We start from the raw sequence: 20,002 nt of genomic DNA, 5'->3' as shown, positions 1-20,002 counted from the left end.
ATGCCACCATCTACCCTCCCTACCTCTGTCACTATAATTTTAATATTGATTTATAAGCTTATAATAATTTTCTTGTAAATTTATATAAATAATATCTTGCTAATGTCAGTACTTCAAAACAACATAGTTTACAACAGTATTATGATTTTGATTCTGTTGGGAAAATATATCTGATTAAATTCTAGTTTAACAGATGTGTAATATTGCTGGGGGATGAACTTCTTTCTCATTGTCAATTTGTTATTACAACTATTGTATGAAATTTCTTGAGTCTCTCTCCATTCATACATATGAGAATTTCTATAACATATATGCACAATGGTAAATTGTGTGAGTTTGAACAATCAGTGCATATTCAATGTTACTATTATTTGCCTATATATGCTTTTTTCCAGTAGAAAAGTCATATGTTATCAAATGCACACTCTTATAGTTAATCTATTGTAACAGGAATATGTCTGAAGTGTCTTGTAGGAGTTACTTCTTGGTTGTTCCACATGAAATCCCATCTTCTCTAGGAAATATATTTGCAAATATTATATTTCCAAGTGAATTTAAAATTAAAAACTAATAGAAATTCTATAATCCAAAATAAAACCATTGGTTTATTCATCAAATTTGCAATGAAATTACTGTCTCAAGGGTATGAATCAATGGTTCTGCTTCCATATGCTCATCTTGGTTTAAAACATGTGAAAAGGAAAACCCCCATCAGCTCTGGTAGAGATATCAATGACTGAATATCTGAGTCCCATCATTTTGACTCCAGGAAGGTTTGGCATTAAAGATATTCCTAATTTGTATTTGAGATATTAATCATTATTGTAATAACAGATTTATTGATCAGTGCAATCCCAACACAAATTAATCACATTTTCTTTCAATTATGTGGCATGGTTTGAAGCCTATCTTACGTCAAGAATTTTAGGCATACAATGACTTTAAATTGTAAATTATGTCTCAGTCTATAAATCAAGATTCAACATCATTTTCAATTCTTCACTTTAATTTTTCAATTTGTTTAATTTTATGAAACTCACTCAAAGTTCTGTGTGTAGAGGTGGTTTATAGGGGAGATGATCTGCATTGGGAAATTTTGAAAACCTGGTGCTCTAGTGAGTACAAGATATTACACTCTGGTTTCATTCAAAGCTTAGTGAAGAGGAATGTTGTATGGAAAGCAAAGACACTTGGGTTTATACAGTGTTTTATTTTACTAGCTGCTAAAAGAAATATCATACAAAGGTTGACTTTAGACCAGGAATTTGTTGGCTCAGAAGGCTAGAAGGATTGCTTTCTCTTGGTTTGGTTTTCTGGCTGGCTGGCAACCTTTGACTTTCCTTGGCTTTTCCCTCAAATGGAATGAACTTGTCAAAGCTTCATTTTTTCCTCTTCTGTGTTCCATTAACCTTTGACTTCTGGCTGCTTACCATTCCTTTAATCTCTATCTGAATTTTCCTCTACTTTTAAACAACTCCAACAATCCATATTGAAAACCACATGGATTCAGTTGGACCCTTACATTAGCTGAAGTAAGTAACAACTTGAAGAGAATTCTTTAGAATAGATTTATGCCCACCAGAATAAGGAATGATACCAAAGCATGACAAAACTGGAGTCCAAAATTCAATCCACTACTTACAGTCAAAAAAAAAGATATACTCTTTTTTATTTTCACAATTACTGCTCACATTGTGGATATCCCTGAGGAAACAGAAAGACAATCACAGTTTTTAATTACCTGTTTAAAATTCCAATTGAGTAACTCATACACATTATTTCTTATCTCTGTGTTATTGGTAGAGCTTATAAAAATATACTCTTAATACTATATCTGTTATGCTTGTATATATTATTACAAGGTATAAAATACATATCTCTGAATGACCCTAATAATAAAAACAAATAGAGCAAGCATTTCTTCTTGCAGAAATTCTTAGATTTTTGTATAGAAGATCTCATGGTACAAGGAGGAAATAAAATTCTGGATGTTAGGATGGCAATATATCTTCATATTTTTTGTGAGATAATGGATAATTTTTTCCTTAATTTTGAAAGTAGATATGTGGTAGATCTCTGCTCTCACTATGCTAGATATTGCTTACAGAAATGAATGGTTTTCAGCTCCCTCTTTATGTTTTTCTTGGTATAAATCTGTAAACTTTCATTATAATTGGATGCTAGGCATTCAGATTAAAATATAATGTAATTTCTAATAATTTGAATGTAATCATCCTTAGAGCAGATGATCACAATGAGAACATCTATATTCAATAGCTTTTACCATGTGCATACATAATTTTTTATCCTAAATTGTTGTCAATTCAACTTAGTAGGATTAAAAATGAAGAAACAAAGTCCTTGAAAGGGAAATAAATGCCCTACCAACAGCTATTGTCCTGCAATGCCAAAAGACATGCCAACAGAAAAGTGTTCATATATGAAAGCTGAAGAGAAATTAAAGCATGAGAGCTATAAAAAGTTCCGTGACTAGAAGGGACAGACTTTAAATTCTAGATATTTGGTTTTTTCTCTTTTCATATCCTCAAACCAAAAATAAAGAACAGTTATTGAGATGGGCATGTTCTCCTGAGTATCCTCCATAGGGCCTTTTTGATGTCCCTGTTTCTCAGACTGTAGATGAAAGTGTTCAGTATGGGGAAGAACAGTGTATAAAACACCAAGGCCACCACACTCTTTCCTGGAGAAGATGAGTAAGCTGAACTCCGGTACACTCCCAGCCTTGCCCCATAAAATAAGCAGACAACTGACAAGTGAGAGGCACAGGTAGAAAAGGCTGTATACTTCCCCTCGGAAGATGGGAATCTCAGAATGGAGGAAACTATTTGAGTATAAGAGAAAATGATCAGTGTGACTGGAATTCCATCATACTGGATGAGGGGTTAGAACCAGCAAGTTTGAGAAGTGGAGAAGAGTCACAGAAAAAATGTGGGATCTCCACATCTGAACAGCATATTAGTAGTGACAGCGTTAAGCAGTGCAGCTTGGAGTCCAAAAGGCTGATGACAAAAGAAAGCAGACCCAGCAGGCCACATAACCAAGTGTTCATTATAACTGGATAGTGGAGGGGTGACATATTGCCAGAAACCTGTCATAGGCCATCACAGTTAAAAGCATACTGTCCATACATAGAAAAAGATTAAAAAAAGGGCAACTGAATCAGGCATTCTTCACAGGAGATGACTGCATGGAAAGTGTGAATATCTGTAAGCCTCTTTGAGACTGATGTAGAGGTGAAACCAAAGTCAGCCAAGGATAGGTTGAAGATGAAAAAGTACATGGGGTTGTGGAACTGTGAGTCAGAGCTGACAGTCAGCATGATGAGTAGATTCCCCAGCACAGTGTCCAGGTACATGGACAAAAATAGCCCAAATAGGAGGGGTTGTGGTTAGGAGGGTTCAGCCAGGAGTCCTAAGAGAAGGAATTCTGAGACACTTGCTAGATTCTGTGATTCCATGAAGCAGAGACATATTTGGAAAAGAAAACAGGATTGTTATTAAGAAATAGTGTACAGCCACTCATCAGTATGTGTTTATTTCAGATTCAAGTAATTCATATGTAAAGCATTCACACTGGAGGAACATACACCCTGGTACCTTAGCAATACTTTGCAGTTGGTATAAACCCATTTTTCTTAGAAAAAATATTTATTGGTTTATTTTATTTTCACCTATTACTCTATACACCCATTATAGAGAAACTGGGAAAAAGGAGATAAAATTGAAAAAACATCATGAATGTTGTTGAGTATCTGTTTCCCTCATTGAAGAAACATAAGGAATAATTAATATTCTTTTTTTAAAAAATTATATTTAAAAGATTCAGAAACTTTAAATATATTTTATTGAAATGCACAGAAATACATCCTACTGATTTGTACAATTTATGAATACCTTATATGAGCTATGTAATAAAGAGTCATATTGCATTATTTGGATGTTTGAATCTTAACAACACATGAGACTCATCATCAGTATTGCTTCTGGTCCCACATATGGGGAGGGTGATAAGATACCCTAATGCTCTCTCTTTTGGCATTAGCCAGAGAGGTGTACCAGGGAAGAAAATGTCATAGCATGAGGACTCTGAACCAGTTTTGCCTTTAAACACAAAAGAAACACAAATCCTGCCACTTTTCTTGCTTTCTTAAGGCATTTTCAGACCAGCTTTGGAAGCCTAGCCTTCTCTATTCAAAGAGCCATGTTATGTAAGTAATAACCATTCATACACTCTTGATGTTTGTGTGTGTGTGTGTGTACACATCATTAGCATTGATATCTGAGAAAAATATTGTGTGGCAGGTCATGCTGAGGTGTCAAAATCTTCAGAGATGCCTAGAATAAACCAATTATTATTTTCATTAAGAACTCAAGCACTGCATTAAAAATTAAAATGTTTATGTATATTTATTTCATATGTTATAGAGATTAAAACTGTTTCCAATAGCATTTGCCTTTTCTTCTATCCATGTGTTACCCCTTTTACTTGCATCAGTCCCTCTAAGTCAATAACCATCATGAATGTGGCTCATTTATTTACCTGACAATATTCTATATTGTTAGTATTGATTTAACTATTCATAGAGTTCTCATAAATTTTCCTAAATAGTCTTTTACCATACACATAAACCCAAATATTCTAATTTCCTACAATATTGTGTTGTCTCTTTGTTTAATAATAGAATAATCAAACACAATTAACTACTTGCTCTTTTTGTTATGCTCAAGAATCAGAAATACACCTGATGCCATGTTAGTAATTGTCATTTTATGATTGCCCCACATGAAATTTATATCTTGCCTATGAATTACGTATATTCTCAGGCTCCAAACTCTGCTATAAAAATGAAGTACTACTAATGGAAATCTCAATGGTGCATTGTATTTATTGTGTAAAAAGTGTCTTAAAAAAAGTGGTTCATTTGGCCTATTCAAAGATGTACTCACACTCTGTCAAGAGGGGAATCCAGTTGTTTTGTTTCTGTTTGCTCTTTAGTACTAAAGCATGTTTAATGAAAATAAATCACTTAATCATCTTTCATGAAGGGCATACAACTCTAGTCAGAGAATCAATATATGGGTCTCAGATCTTTCATCCCTTGGAATTTTGGGCACTTTAATATATATATATATATATATATATATATATATATATATATATATATATATATATATATATATATATATAACCATGCTTTTGATATTACACTTAATGATTATATGAAGAGCATATTCATTAATAAAGTATTATCCCAGAAAAAATTTAATTACTTTTTTCAAGTATATGTCAGTGTGTTTGAAGCCTATCTTATCTCCAGAAGTTGGAGCATGGAAAAACAGAAATCCTAAAATGTATCTCAGACCATACAATAAAATGTACTTTCCCCTTGTCTTCCTGTTTAGTTGTATTGCTTTAACTTTTATGAAAATCTGCCAAATTTTTAATAGTAATATTATGTTGGAGAGTCTGTTGGTGAATAATAATATGCTCCATACAAAATTCATGACACAGAACATGCAAGCATTATTTATTTTTTATTGTCTCCAGTAATACTGCATCTCCCTTGCAGTGGTGAAAGCACAGATAAAAAGCTACCCATTGTGTTGGAGTCATAATAAATGCCCTTTGTCCCATTGAACTAAAGAAGTGTTCAATATTAAAGTTTTTTTTTTTTAATTTGGTTGTGTATTACACCATGCCCTATATATGCTCTGCAGAACCAGGTGAATGGGACTTAGTAATTTCCTTCCAAACAATACTACTAGAGAGACAACAAAAATGAAACTGCAGGTTGGATTGCCATGTGAGATTACTGTCCAGGTGTTATGTCTGGAGTAGCACTACACAGGTTCAACCCTAGTGTCACCAATATCTATGCTAGAAATTGTTAAAATTTTAATAAAAAATTTAAATAAAATTTCCAATATTTTTTAATTTAATAAAAACTGATCATATCTTCATCTGTAAAATAGCCATATTATTTGCACATCTATCCTGGGGATGATTTTTCTGATGAAATAAGAGATGGTATTTAGAAAACTGACCTCAGAATTTGGCAATAGAAAGCCCTTAATGCTTCATGGTATCTTGTTTTCTCTCTTCCTCATCATCATTATCAGATCCTAAGTTTTATGATAATTTTGGAGTCCTTAGGGGACACTTTATTGTGACCTACTTCTGTTTTGTTGGAGGAAATTTCTATGGATACTGGAAAGCAATAATGAAGAGAGGGATTGGAATGACAATAATGAAATCCAAACTATAATCACAAATTAAACTCTGTAAGCCTCTGAATTGTAACATTGCATTCCAGAGCACACCCATCAGGCTTTTTCTTCTGCTTTGTTCTAATGATAAGGAAACTATGCTCCCACTACATATTACATCCAAGATCAGCTATGGAGCTCACTTGGCTGAGCTTTTACCTGTGGCATTACAAAGGTCTGTGGATCCATTGGTGCTTTTTGACCAGGTGAATGATCAAGATTGGGACTTTGTATCCTTGATTGGAAGGAAGATATGTCAGGCATGGTCCTCCTTATGCAGACGGTGGTGGTCAGATGAGAGGCTGCTTCATTGGGACTCCCAATTTGAAGGACTGCAGGTCACAGCTGGATATTTATGTTGCATGATCTTGAGAGTTCAGTTGTCCCAGGTCCTAGTTAGACAAATTGTTCCATGTAATCTCAATCTCTGAGGACTTGTTAAAATGAATGTAACAAAAAGAGGAGTACTTGACTTTCCTTCATAGGGTTTAGACATTTCATCAATTATAAGGAATCTCTGATGTAGCCCTCAGTTCTGTCTTCCAATTCATACGTACAGAATCATTTTATGAATAGAAAAAATTAATGAAACAATTGTAAAATTAATTTTATTTTGAAATTCACTAGTCTTTAAACATTCTATATGCACCAAAAACCCTTCTACTTATCCACTCTTTTCAGCATCTTGTACCCTCTAATTTACTTGCAATATATAGCTATTCATTAAGTGAAACCATGCATTATTTGTCCTAATGTCCCTTGCTTATTTCTGAGAGTATAAAGTGCTTTTACATTGTTTTTATTAGAGCATTTATATTATTAAAGAACCATCCCCTAAAAGAGAACTATAAGTCCCTTATAATGCACTACACGCACAGATTTCCCTTTAAATAGCATTTTACATTAGTTTGATGCCTTTGTAAAATTGATAAAACATTATTATAATTACTATACTATTAACAATAGCCTATAGTTTACCTTAGGGTTCACTGTTTTCATTGGATATTTTATGTTTTTTAGGAAATTTTTATTATGGTAATATTTACAGAACCTAGAAGGTCCCTTTTAAACCATTTTCAGATATACATTTCATGGTGTTAGTTAAATTCACAATGTTGTGCTAACCATCACCACCATCCATTACCAGAAGTATTCCTTCACTCCAAGCAGAAACTCTCTACAAAATAACTATCAACTCCCAGTTCCACAACCCCATCCCAGGCCCTGTTAGCCAGTATTCTTGTTTCTGAAAATGAATTTGTGTATTCTAGTTGTATCATATATCTCCATTTGTGTATGACCTAATTTCACTGGACCACTTACAAGAGCACAAGAGCTGACACTGATGCTGATACTTGGAGACACTTGCAGATGCAGACAGAAAGACTTATGGAGATGATAAGCTAAGAGAAGAAGCCTGGTGAGGGCAGAGCAAGATGCCAGCACAGAGAGGTGTGGAACTTAGTTAGCCCTCTAGAGCAACTAGTAAATAACCAGGAAAAATTAGTAAATAATCTGGCACAACTGTTGGAAGACATCTATGAATGGACACACATCATATACCATCCTGGAATGTGTGGAGTGGCTGAGCTTGTAGCACAGAATCATAAGTAAAGCTCCACAAACCTGAGCTGAAGCCCCTCATCCCTCAGACAGGGCAGGCTGAGCTGAAACATTGCCATGAAAAAAAAAAAAAAAAAACAGGAAAACAGGTTACAGGGAAAGGAACTCATCCAAGCTTCAATTGCAGTTTTAACACATTTGGATTACTAAATACAAGCTACAAGCATGGAGCAGGAAGGGAAGCAGATTCTTTCCAGCAGAGAAGAGGCAGGGCTGGTGAGAAAATACATAAATAAATAAAAACAGAGTCTTTTGGAGACAGCTGAACTCAGAATACTGGAAGCAACTGTGTTACAAGAAAACAGAGGGGCTGGAGACTGGCTCTGAAAAGGGGCTTTTGCTATTTTTTCCCACTTTTCTTCTCTCATTCTAAGCAGACCATTAGAGAAAGCCTCTGATATCTTTAATTCCATGTTGACCCAAGTAAATCTGGAGTTAACAGAGCCAGAAAGACAAAGGAGGAATTCAAATGGAGAAGATAACTCTCTGGGGGTGTGTAATTTCTCTATGAAAAGGGAGGGTGTGACCAGCTCAGGTGGCTGCCGTCTTTCTAAGAATGCAGAACACAGGGCCTGGGGGAAAACATACAAACAAACCATAAACAACTTGAGCTTAGATTCTGTCACTCTTGGCCTCTCACCAGGTCAGGGCCCACTGTGAATTAAAGGAACAACTTCTCTTTATATTGGTGGGGAGCTGGGGCTGACAAGCACCACCTGCTGGGCTGCATAGGGAAAGCACAGCATCTAGAGGTCTCATGGGAAAGTCTGTCAATCTGCTAGGACCCACCCTCAGGGAAACCTGATAGTGAATGCACAGACTCCTCCTGAGATCTGAGCCCATCTTGTCTGGGAAAACCTGATTGGGACTTTCAAAGAAACCAGATGCCTAGAAAACAGAAAATGAAAAATTAACTTTAGAAAAATGAAATATCACCTAGTCAAAGGAACAAACGTATACTTCCTCTGAGAATCAGGAATGGAAACAACTAATTATTAATCAAACAAATCTCCTAAATCAATTAAAAATCCATTCAAAACTCAATTCAATGAGTTGAGGGAAGATATGGCAAAAGAGATGAAGTGTATAAAGAAAATATTGGGTGAACACAAATAAGAAATTGAAAGATTGCAAAATAGGCAGAACTGAAGGGAATGAAAAGCACAGCACATGAGATAAAGGACACAATGGTGACATGTAGCAGATTACAGGAGGCAGAAGAAAAGATTCATGAAGTAGAGAACAGGACATCGGAAACCCTACACAAAAACGAACAGTTGAGGAAAACAATTGAGAGATATAAGCAACATCTCAGGGAACTGAGTGACAACATGAGGTACATGAATGTACATGTCATGGGTGTCCCAGAAGGTGAAAATAAAGGGGAAAAGGACAGAGGAAATAATGAGAGGAAATAGTCACTGAAAATTTCCATTCCTTATGAAAAATGTAAAATTACAGATCCAAGAAGAGCAGTGAACTCCAAACAGAATAGATCTGAATAGACTTACACCAAGACACTTATTCAGATTATCAAATATCAAAGACAAAGATAGAATTTTGGAAGCAGGAAGAGAAAAGCAATTTGTCACATACTAGGGTCATTAATAAGACCATGTGCAGATTTCTCAGTAGAAACCATGGAGGCAAAAAGGCAGTGGAATGATATATTTAAGATATTGAAAGGGAAAAAGTACCAACCAAGAATTTTATACCCAGCAAAACTGTCCTTTAAATATGAGGGAGAGTTTAAATTATTCTCAGACAAAGAGACAATTAGAGAGTTTGTGAACAGGATACCTTCTTTACAGGAAATACTAAAGGGAGTACTATGGACACATAGGAAAAGACAGGAAAGAGAGGTTTGGAGCACAATGTTGGGAGATGGTGGCACAATAATGTAAGTATACTGAACAAAGACGACTGTGAGTGTGGATGAAAAACAAAGGTAATTGTTATGTAGGACACCAGAAGGAAAGATTGAAGATGAAGACTGGGACTGTGTAGCTTAGTGAAACCTAGAGTGGTCAATGCCTGTGATAAACTGTACAAAGATGTTTTGTGTGAGGGAGAAGAAATGAATGTCAACTTTGCAAGGTGTTAAAAAGGGGGTGGTATTGGAAAAACACAATCAATGCAAGCTAGAGTCTATAGTTAACAGTAGCATTCAATATGCTTTCTTTAATAGTAACAAAGGCAATACACCAAAGCTAAATGCCTGTAAGAGGGGGACATAAGGGAGGGGAATGGGATTCATGGCATTAGTGTTGTTGTCTGACTTTTTTATGATATTTTATTTTAACCTCTTCTTTTGTGGATTTTTGTCACCATTTTCATCCTTTTTCTTTTGTCTTTTTACTTTTTCATCTCTTCCTCTTTGTGGCTGTATTTTATATTATTTTTACTTTTTTTATACTTTTTACTACTTATCTTTTGATTGCATTTTATTTTATTCTTACTTTTCATTTTATAATTTTTATTACTCTTTTGTTTCAATTCTCTTTTTTTGAATAATGAATATGTGTGTTAATTGTGGTGATGAATGTACAATCATATGATGATACTGTAAACAATTGATTACACACTGTGGATGATTGTATGGTATTTGAATAAATCCCTATAAAATTGCAGGGAAAAAGTAAACAGATGGACAAAAGTGCTGGAGAGAACTTGGAGAGACAGTTGTATGTTTTGGGGAAGTAGAATGTTGTAGCCCATCTGGAGTACAGTATGGTGGTCCCACAATAAGCTAAGAATGTGGGAGTTTCAAGGTCCTGCAACTTCAGTAGGGGGTATATACATGGAAGATTGGAGAGCAGGGACAGAAATGGACATTTAGGCACCAGTATATGTAGCAGCATTATTCACTATTTGCAATGGACAGAGGTGGCCTAACAGTACATTGACTGATGAACAGAATAGTGAACTGTAGTGTATGCATAAAGTAGAATATTGACTGGGTATAACAAATGAAGCTGTGAGATACTCAACTAAATGAATGGATCTTAAGTATAACATTTTGAATGAAGCATGCCAGAAATAAGAGGACAAACATTTTAATGCCTCACTAATATGGACTAACTATAATGTGTAAACTCTTAGAGCTGAATCTTAGAGCACAGCTTATCAGGGAAATGCTTATTGTAACAGTCCCTATATTATAAGCTCTTACAGGAGTCACATTTTTCCTGAGTGTAATGGTTATCTCTGTTTCTTGCTCTGCCTCTATGTAGCCTTTTTGCAAAGGGTCTCCTCAGATATGTCAACCACGGTCAGATTTTCCCAGTCTAGAGAGGCCCAGGTCTCATTGGGAGGGTATGGAGTTTTCCTGAGAATAAGACCCTCCTATTAGGCCTTTAGAATTGGTTCTTTTCCTCTCCTGTCTGGCAGGTGGCACTGGCCAGCCCACAGCTCCCCCACCAGTGTAAGGAGGTAACGAGACTTCAGTTCTCCTGGTGACTCTGATCCTGTCAGGGGCATGGCTGACTGAAGTCAGAATCTGAATTCCAGCCTGTAAGAAAGGGATAAGTTTAGTTTTCACATAGAGACAGCATGGAATAAGGGAAATGGAGGCAAAACCAGTTTAAACAAGCCCTGTGATAAAGAAAAGAATCTGCCAGCCCCTTATATGGAAAAGTAACCATGGTTACTGGAATGTAAAGAAATATGAGGTAAAATCAGAGGCAGGAACTCACAGCAAAAAGAAAAACTTTTTTTAAACTAAATGAACTCTCTGGGATAGGCTGATCAGTTCAAAATCTCACTAATGAGCTAGTTGGCTCTCTGGGATTGGCTGTACAAATTAAAATCTCAAAAGATGAATTAGTTAGTGTTCTCGGATAGGCTGTAACCTCTGTAGTACCCAGTCAATGGGGAAACAGGGGAGGGACTTGCGAATTAGGAGTAGGAAATTTAAAGATCGCCATTCTCTTCCTCTGGCGCGCCAGCCTTCCATGTGTTTGGCTGGACACCCTATCTTGCAAGATTGTAAATAAATTCTTTTCTCCTCCAAAACCGAGTGAGCGTTTATTCCCTTACAGGTACTGCTTTATTTCCGACACAGCCCCTGAGGTCTGAGCTCCCAGAAGGAGGACTGCCAGTTGAGCTGGACCTCCCTCCACTCTCACAATCCTTGGAACTCCAGTTGTCTCTCAGGGGCACTATTCCCTTCTCCACCCTCCTCTTTGGGGCCTCTCCAGGTAGATTCCTTGGTCAGCCTGAGTTGCCAATTGAAGACATGGGTGGAGACCTTCAGAAGTGAATCTGGAACTCAAAGAAGCTGTGGGTACTCTGTCTCCCCCCAAGCCCAGCCTAGTCCCTCAACCTGGGCTTTCCAATAGAAAGTAACCACATATGTTACTTTTAGATTAAAACAATAGGAAAAAAAAGAAAAAAAACCAAGAAAAAGAACAAAGAGAAAAAAAGGAGTCCCTTTTAAAAGTCTTTCCCCAGCCTGGAAGTTTTGTCAGTGTCAGAATAGAGCATTTAAAGATGTACTTTGGGCTATTGTCTGATAATTACTCTCCAACAGATTCAATTCCACCCCTGCCAGGGGCTATTGAAATGCAAAAAGTTAAGGAATCAGTGAGAAGCCACAGGAGCAAAATGTAGGGGGGGAAATAGCTTTTTTGGAGCCTGGGATTGGGTGCCCACTTTTATATGCCCCCCTTCTCAGAGCCCAGCCCTTCTGTAGCACCCCTAGCTCTCAAAATTAGTTGACACATTTGTTAATTACTTGTACAGTTGAGACTGGGTTGAGCCTCCCTTCTTGCCCTGAGCAGATTGCTGTTTTGGGTTTTTTTTCCCCTTTCAGGGAGCCGGCAGCAAGGCAGTCTGTGATGTCTGGGTGGGGAGGGGCACAAGACCCCTGGTCTGGGGAACTTACAATGTCCACTGCATTCTCAGCTTTTCCTCCAGTTCCAAACTTGTGTCTGATGTGTGACTGGTTACTGGAGACCCCAAAAACACTGCTTCATATAGTTCTTAGGTAATTGCCAGCTGCTCTAAGGGAGAGATGAAATTCTGCACCTCACCACTCTGTCATCTTGCCCCACCCTCTGTAATGGTTATCTCTAAATCCTGAAATGCTGAGTTCCTTGTATATAACTGGGTTGGTCTCTGGAATTTTGGGTATCTGTGTGACACATGAGACTTGGAGCTAGAACTTGGCAGCTATGAATGCCAGTATTACCCTATAAGGCAAATGTTGAAAGAGATGAAAAAGAATTCAGACTTTAATTAGAGGTATGAATGAAGAGAATCTGTTTAGGACTAAGTCAAATCATTCCCAATGGTAAAGGATGATAGTGACTGGGTTTTAAACTAAAGCTTTCATGTGAGACCACAGGATGGATGGTTTATCTGGTTCAGGATCTATATTTTCTGTAGTACACTAGATAATTTAACTTGTAAGATCAGTTTGTTTGAACACCATAGGTGCATGGAGCTTTGAATGGGAAGTAGGATTTGGTGACTTTATACCGGCTGGGATGAAATCCTGACACACCCCAGAGTGATATGGACAAAGAGTGTAAGTGTATTTGTGGGGCCCCCACAAAGAACTTAGGAGAAATGCAGAAGTGTTGGACCTCCCCACCAGGGGTATTGCTGATTTTCCCACAAACATTAATGACTGTCAATTTGGTGGGCCAAGCCCCCTATCAGGGGGCTTTCCCCTGTGTGTCTAGTTGCAGCAAGGGAGAGGCTAAGGCTACTTATAATTTTGCATAGGAATCCCCCAAAGAGAGCCTCTTTGTTGCTCAGATGTGGCCCACTCACCAGGTAAATTCACTGTTCTCCCCACTATATGGGATGAGATTCCCAGGTTTGTGAATCTCTATGTCAATGCAGGAAATGACTCCTGGAGATGAGACTCGACCCAGCACTGTGGGATTGAGAAAATCTTCTTGACCAAAAAGGGGAAGAGAGAGGAAACAAAATAAGTTTCTAGTGGCTAAGAGATTTCAAATGGAGTCAAGAGATCACTCTGGAGGTTATTCTTCTGTGCTATATAGATATCACTTTTATTCTTTGGTGTGTTGGAGTGGCTGGAGGGAAATACCTGAGGCTGTCAAACTGCAACCCACTGACCTTGATTCTTCAAGATGATTGTATTTTTGCACAGTGTGACTGTGAAAACCTTGTGGCTCACACTCCCTTTATCCAGCCTATGGACAGATGAGTGGAAAAGTGGGGACAAAGATTAGATGAAGAATAGGGTGGGATGGAGGGGATAGAAAGAGTTAGGGGTTGTTTCTTTTTCCTTTTATGTTAACATTTTATTTAAACCAATACAAGCACCACACTTAATAAAAGATTGTCCACAATAAACATGCATTATTAACTAGCAGAGATGGAAACCACAGCATAAGAATTTGTGCCAGTTGTTGATTTTGTTAAATGATGACAGAGAACCATTCAAATTTACAAGATTGACCACTAATGTTTCAAGCTTCTTGAATGAGATTATATAGGACTATATAAAAGAACTGTCCTGGCAGGTTAGTGTTCTCAAACAATATTCAAGTAATTACCATGAGTGTGAACTACGTTCCAAAAAGCAAGAAAACACAGTTTCTATCACAGCCCTAATGTAATTGTTTTAAATATTACAGGAACATGATCATTGATTTGAAATGTCAAATAGCATAATAGGAGACAAATTCCTCAAGAACATTCAACTTGGGAGGATTGGTTTTAAGTGACCTAGAAGATTGTTTACATTCTTACAAAAATACAAAATAAAATTGGAAAGCATTTGATGGGAGAAATAGGTGAAAATCTAGGTTTCTTACACCAAACTGTTAACAAAGTTGCAAATATAAATGAAAAGTTCTTGAAGGAAATTAAAAATTTCATTCCAGTGAAAACATATAAGATAAGGAAGCAAAACCACCTATTGCTGATATGGAGAAACATTTACTGGTCTGATAGAAGATCAAAGCAGTCACATCATTCCTGCAAGCCAAAGTCTAAGCATAGAAAGTTTCTAACTCTCTTCAATTCTATGAAGGCCAAAAGAGTTGAGGAAGCTTCAGAAGAAGAAATCGAAGCTAGGAGAGCTTGGTCCATGAGGTTTAAGGAAAAAATATCTCCCTAACATAAATGTGTAAGGTGAAGCAGCAAAGTGCTGATATAGAAACTGAAACAAGTTACGTAGAACATCTAGCCAAGAAACATGTGGCTACACTAAACAACAGGGTTACAATGTAGATGAAACAGCCTTCTATTGGGAGAAGATGCAATATAAGGATTTCATAGCCTGAGAGAAGTCGATGCCTGGTTTCAAAGCTTCAAAGGCCAGGCTGACTCTCATGTTAAGGTCTAATAAAGGTTGTGATTTTCACTGAAACCAATTCTCATTTATCATTTTGAAAATCATAGGACCCTTAAGAATGATGCTAAATATGCTCTGCCTATAATAGACCAGCAAATCTCAGATGACAGCATAGCAGGTTTACTGAATATTTAAGCACAATGTTGAGATCTACTGCTTAGAAAAAAAGATCCCTTTCAAAATATTACAGCTCATTAAGAATACAACTGGTCACCAAAGTGCTCTGATGGAGATGTACAATAAGAAGAATGTTTTCTCATGGCTGTTACAACATTCATTATCCAGCCCATCCATCAGTCATTTTGGATTACAAGTATTATTTAAGGAATAACTTTTGTAAGGCCAAATAGCTGCCATAGATAGTGACACCTCTGATGGATAGGGGCAAATCAACTGAAAACTTTCTGGAAAAGATCCACCATTCTAGATGCCATTAAGAACATTCAGTTTCTATGGGAGGTCAAAATATCAACATGAACAGGAGTTTGGAAGTTTATTCTAAACATCATGTATGACTTTGAGGGTTCAAGGTTTCAGTGCAGAAAGGAATGACTGATGTGGTGGAAATAGCAAGAGAACTAGAATTAGAAATCAAGCCTGAAGATGTGACTGAATTGCTGCAATCTCAGGAAAGGCATTAATTGATGAGGAGTTGCTGCTTATGGATGAGCAAACTGAGTGGTTTCTTGAGAAGAAATCCACTTCTGGTGAAGATTCTGAGAATATTGTTGAAATGACAACAAAGGATTTAGAATATTGCATCAACTTAGGTGATAAAACAGTGGCAGGGACTGAGAGGATTGACTCCAATTTTGAAAGAAGTTCTACTGTGGTCAAAATGTTATCAAATAGCATCAAATACTACAGAGAAGCCTTTTGGGAGATGAACAATCAATGAAGCAAACTTCATTGTTGTCTTATTTTAAGATATTTCCGCAGTAACCCCAACCTTCAGAATTCACAACCCTCATCTATCAGTGGCCGTTAACATCAAAGGCAAGACCCTCCACCAGCAATAAGATTAATGCTTTAGAGAATAGCAGGAAATCCCCAGGAAGGAATTTCAATTGTTCTTGCTTTCTTTCTATAGTGTCTCAAGGGACTTTGCAAATACTTTTCATTTTATGTCCCAAACACTCTGAAATGCATCTGGGTATTACATCAACGTAAACAGAATACTAAGATATCATTCCCTGTTCTAGGTTCCATGTCAATGCTGAACGACACTGACATGGGTAAAGCAGATAGTGTGCCACAGAAAATTAAAATTTTAAATGAATAAATAAATATCTCCTCTTTTGTCTCATGCAGAAATTAAAGTCTTAAAACACTGATAGTATCATCTTCTACCATATACTCTGATTTACCTTAGCCCTAACTGGATCAGCTCATTTACATGCTTAATTGAAGTCTAATCTTTTTTCAGCCTCTTTAGCAGTTGCTGTATGAGTCACGTTGCTCCTCTGGTACTTGCAGAGATGGAGAACTCTGTGTCTGAGTATGAGGGTCACAGAGATATCAAAAGATTTAGGGAGGCTCCAGGTTATATAAAAAGAGCAAAGAATCTCAGAATTTAGAAATAACAGTTAAAGAACAGGAAAAAATGTGTCTGCTCTAAGAGCTGACAGTCTAGGACCTAATTTTCTTAAAAGAATTTTCTAAATGAAACTATCTATTTTCATATATTAAGGAAAACATTTGATAATTGACCTACATTGGAGTTATCAACCAGAAACCATAGCAGAAGTTTCATCCTGTCTCATTTTCACACATTTACCAGTGTTATATTTACAGGTAGAACATGATTTGCATACTAGCCTCTTTCTCTTTTAAAGTCTCTTCTTGTTGAAGATGAAGTTCTGACTTGTAGCTGATCACATGAACTTTCAGAGAAGCATTAGAGAAAAGTAGTATAACTGACAGGGAAATTTTGTTGTTTCCATGATCTGTAACATGCTTGTAAGAATAACTAAAACAATGACTAACACCATACTGTTGTCTAACATCATGCAGATCAATATCAGGACATAACATGGACAGAGAGAACATTGTCAAACTTCAGGAATTTTATCTTGTATCTAAATATATGAATAATTTTTCACCCATAAAAATTTAATGGAAGGGTAGAAAATCCCATTTAATTTTGGAAACACTTCCCAAACTCTTCTCTTGTAATGTGCTACAATTAAACTAACCATTTTTAACACATTTCCAACATTTGAAATAAAAGATATCCTTTAGAGTTCAATTCAGGGAGGCAAATTGCAGATGGAGTTACTTTTGAATATTATGGTAATCAAGAAAATGTCACTGTGAAACAAAATGATAATAAAAAGTAAAATTGGAGTTAATAAGACTGTAAGACAAAGAGTTCCTTTAAAAGTGAGAAGATGTGCCTTCTAAAATAGGGGATGATATAGTTAACATAAATATCAACAAGGGTATTATTCTGAATGATGTAGAATTCTTATCGTTTAGACAGACTACTTGGTTAAGAAAAATTTTTATAATGTTTAGTTAAGAGAAAACCAACAATCTGCATATTTTAACATAGAGAAAACTAACTCTAGTTTTGAGTGAATAAACAGTTTGACACTGTGAAAACAAAATGAACAATTTTAGCTATGCTAACCACATTAATTTACTTCAGCTTCTATTTTATCCGGAGAACATTGAAGAAGAGATACATGTCAACTGAGCTAAGCTTTCATACCAATGATCTTTTCAGTGGTCATAGAGGGCTCTCCCTATGTGAATAGGAAAGTCAAGGCCAGTGATAAAAATTCTGCTGACAGTCACCAGATGGTCCAGATCTTTCCCAAACATGCTGTTCCTGCAGCTTGCAGATCAGCCCACTGTTGCCTGCTCAAGGACACTCTGCCATGGTTAATTCATTCACTCCCTCACTCTCCCTTTCCCTCATTCTCCCCTTCCCTTAAACAGCTGCATAAGCTACTTCCAAAGCCCAGCCTTTTGAGCAAACCCCCATTTGCTGTTGCTTCACATGCATGTTTGTTCTTGCTCAATAAATCCTATATTATTTTAACAGAAAAATCCTCAGACATTTTTCCCTTTATGAATTTGGAACTTTAGTTCCTAGGTCTTCAACTCCTCCAAGTTTAACATTTCTGGTGACAGCCATGGGATTCAATGAGGGCTCCCTCATCTGCTTGTCACTGCTTTGGAGGTAAGCACTGTACCTGCAGGATTTCATTGAGTTCCATCCTTTCTGGGACTCTTAGTGGGGTGAATTAGAAGCTCAAATTCAGATCTTCAAACTCCTTTCTCTTTTTATTGAGTAAGAAGCCTTGTAAGCCCTCTGCAGATTCATTGTTAAACCACCAGGTAGAAGCTGTCAGTTTTGTTGATGCTTGTGGGGTATTCGGAAATAAACAGTCAATTGAGGACCCCTTGGGGGAACCTTCCATTAAAATGGCTGCTTATTATATGTATAGGAATTCTAATGTCAACAGTTGCAACTACCTTAATAAATGGGTTAAACTAACCTCTGATAAACCTAACTTTACACAGTCACAATGGGGCTCTTTTGATTAGGTTAGACAATTATCTCTGGGAAAAACTCAATCACTCCAAATTTAGATTAAGTTTGCTAAATGGTATGCTTTAACAAATGACTCCTAGAGACTACTGAAAGGGAATACAATGTTCTTATAATGATTAATTAGAATCAGTTAAGAAAATAATGAAGAACTTGAAAACACAAACCTATGTTCTAGTTCAGCAAACTGAAAAGATTAAAATTTGTGTTTCTGACAGTTGCTTCCTCTTTCTATCCTGCTGCACCAACTGCTTCTACTTTCATCTGTGGCACTTCCAAGACCCCTTTCTTCTCCTCTCCCTAAACCTGACCTCCTGCACTTTCCTCACCAGGCCCTTTATAAACTAGACCTTCTACTCCAGCCCAGAAGTTCCTCTTCTAAATCAAATCTAAGAGGGTGATATCATCAACATGGTGAAATAAGCAGGATTCAAGAAAAAAAAGGACAATACTGAAATGTTCAGCACTCTGGAGGAAGGTATAGACTGGAGAAGGACCCAACAAATCATGAATTTAAGAAAAAGAAAAAACTCAGATAAGAAACCTCCATTTCAGGCCAGCCAGTCCTCTCATCTCCCCCTCACTTGGTATCACCCAGCACAAGAAAGACAAAGAAACAGCAGCATAGACCACTCCAACCAGGGAAACCAAATATAAAATCTCTAGCAGCAATGAGACAGACCCTCACCATTTGGAGACCCAGCAGACAGGGGAAGACATTTCAAGGCCCAGGTCAGTGAAGGAAAAAGAGTCTGAGAAAACATGGACAGACTGTGTTTCCAATCCTGGGTCTGAATGTCCTTATCCTACTCATGAGGGAAACAGAAGCATGTGGCTGTTTCCTTACCTGGGAGATGTCTTTAAAACTAGGACAGCTGGAGGAATCCTCTGCCACAAGTAAAGTGGGGGACACAGCCCCATTTTGAGCCAATTTTGGCTGGCAAAATGAGGGCACAGGGATCTCACACTTTTCAGCCCCACCTGTTCAGACTAGCCTGTGCTTGGACATATTCTGAGCATGACTAAGTCACTGAACAGCACCATCTGTTGGAAATAGCAGAAAGTGCAAGACAACTGTAGGATTTTTAAAAGACCCTCTAATCTATATTAAGATTACTGGTGCTGCTCTACAGCCCTGCATGGAAGCACAGCCCTGCTTTGGTTGAGATACTTGGATGAATTCACTGTTAAAGAAGG

At 37.0% G+C, this 20,002-nt stretch overlaps 1 pseudogene; it reads right to left on the bottom strand.

Moving 5' to 3' along the window:
• Window positions 1-2,567: 2,567 nt before the first annotated feature.
• On the bottom strand, window positions 2,568-3,452 carry LOC119525691 (annotated as a pseudogene).
• Window positions 3,453-20,002: the final 16,550 nt, after the last annotated feature.

Source organism: Choloepus didactylus (genome assembly GCF_015220235.1).
Source record: "Choloepus didactylus isolate mChoDid1 chromosome 25 unlocalized genomic scaffold, mChoDid1.pri SUPER_25_unloc4, whole genome shotgun sequence".
NCBI classification, from domain to species: Eukaryota; Metazoa; Chordata; class Mammalia; order Pilosa; family Megalonychidae; genus Choloepus; species Choloepus didactylus.
The sequence above is the reverse complement of the archived record's forward strand: the minus strand, read 5'-3'. Positions and strand labels throughout refer to the sequence as shown.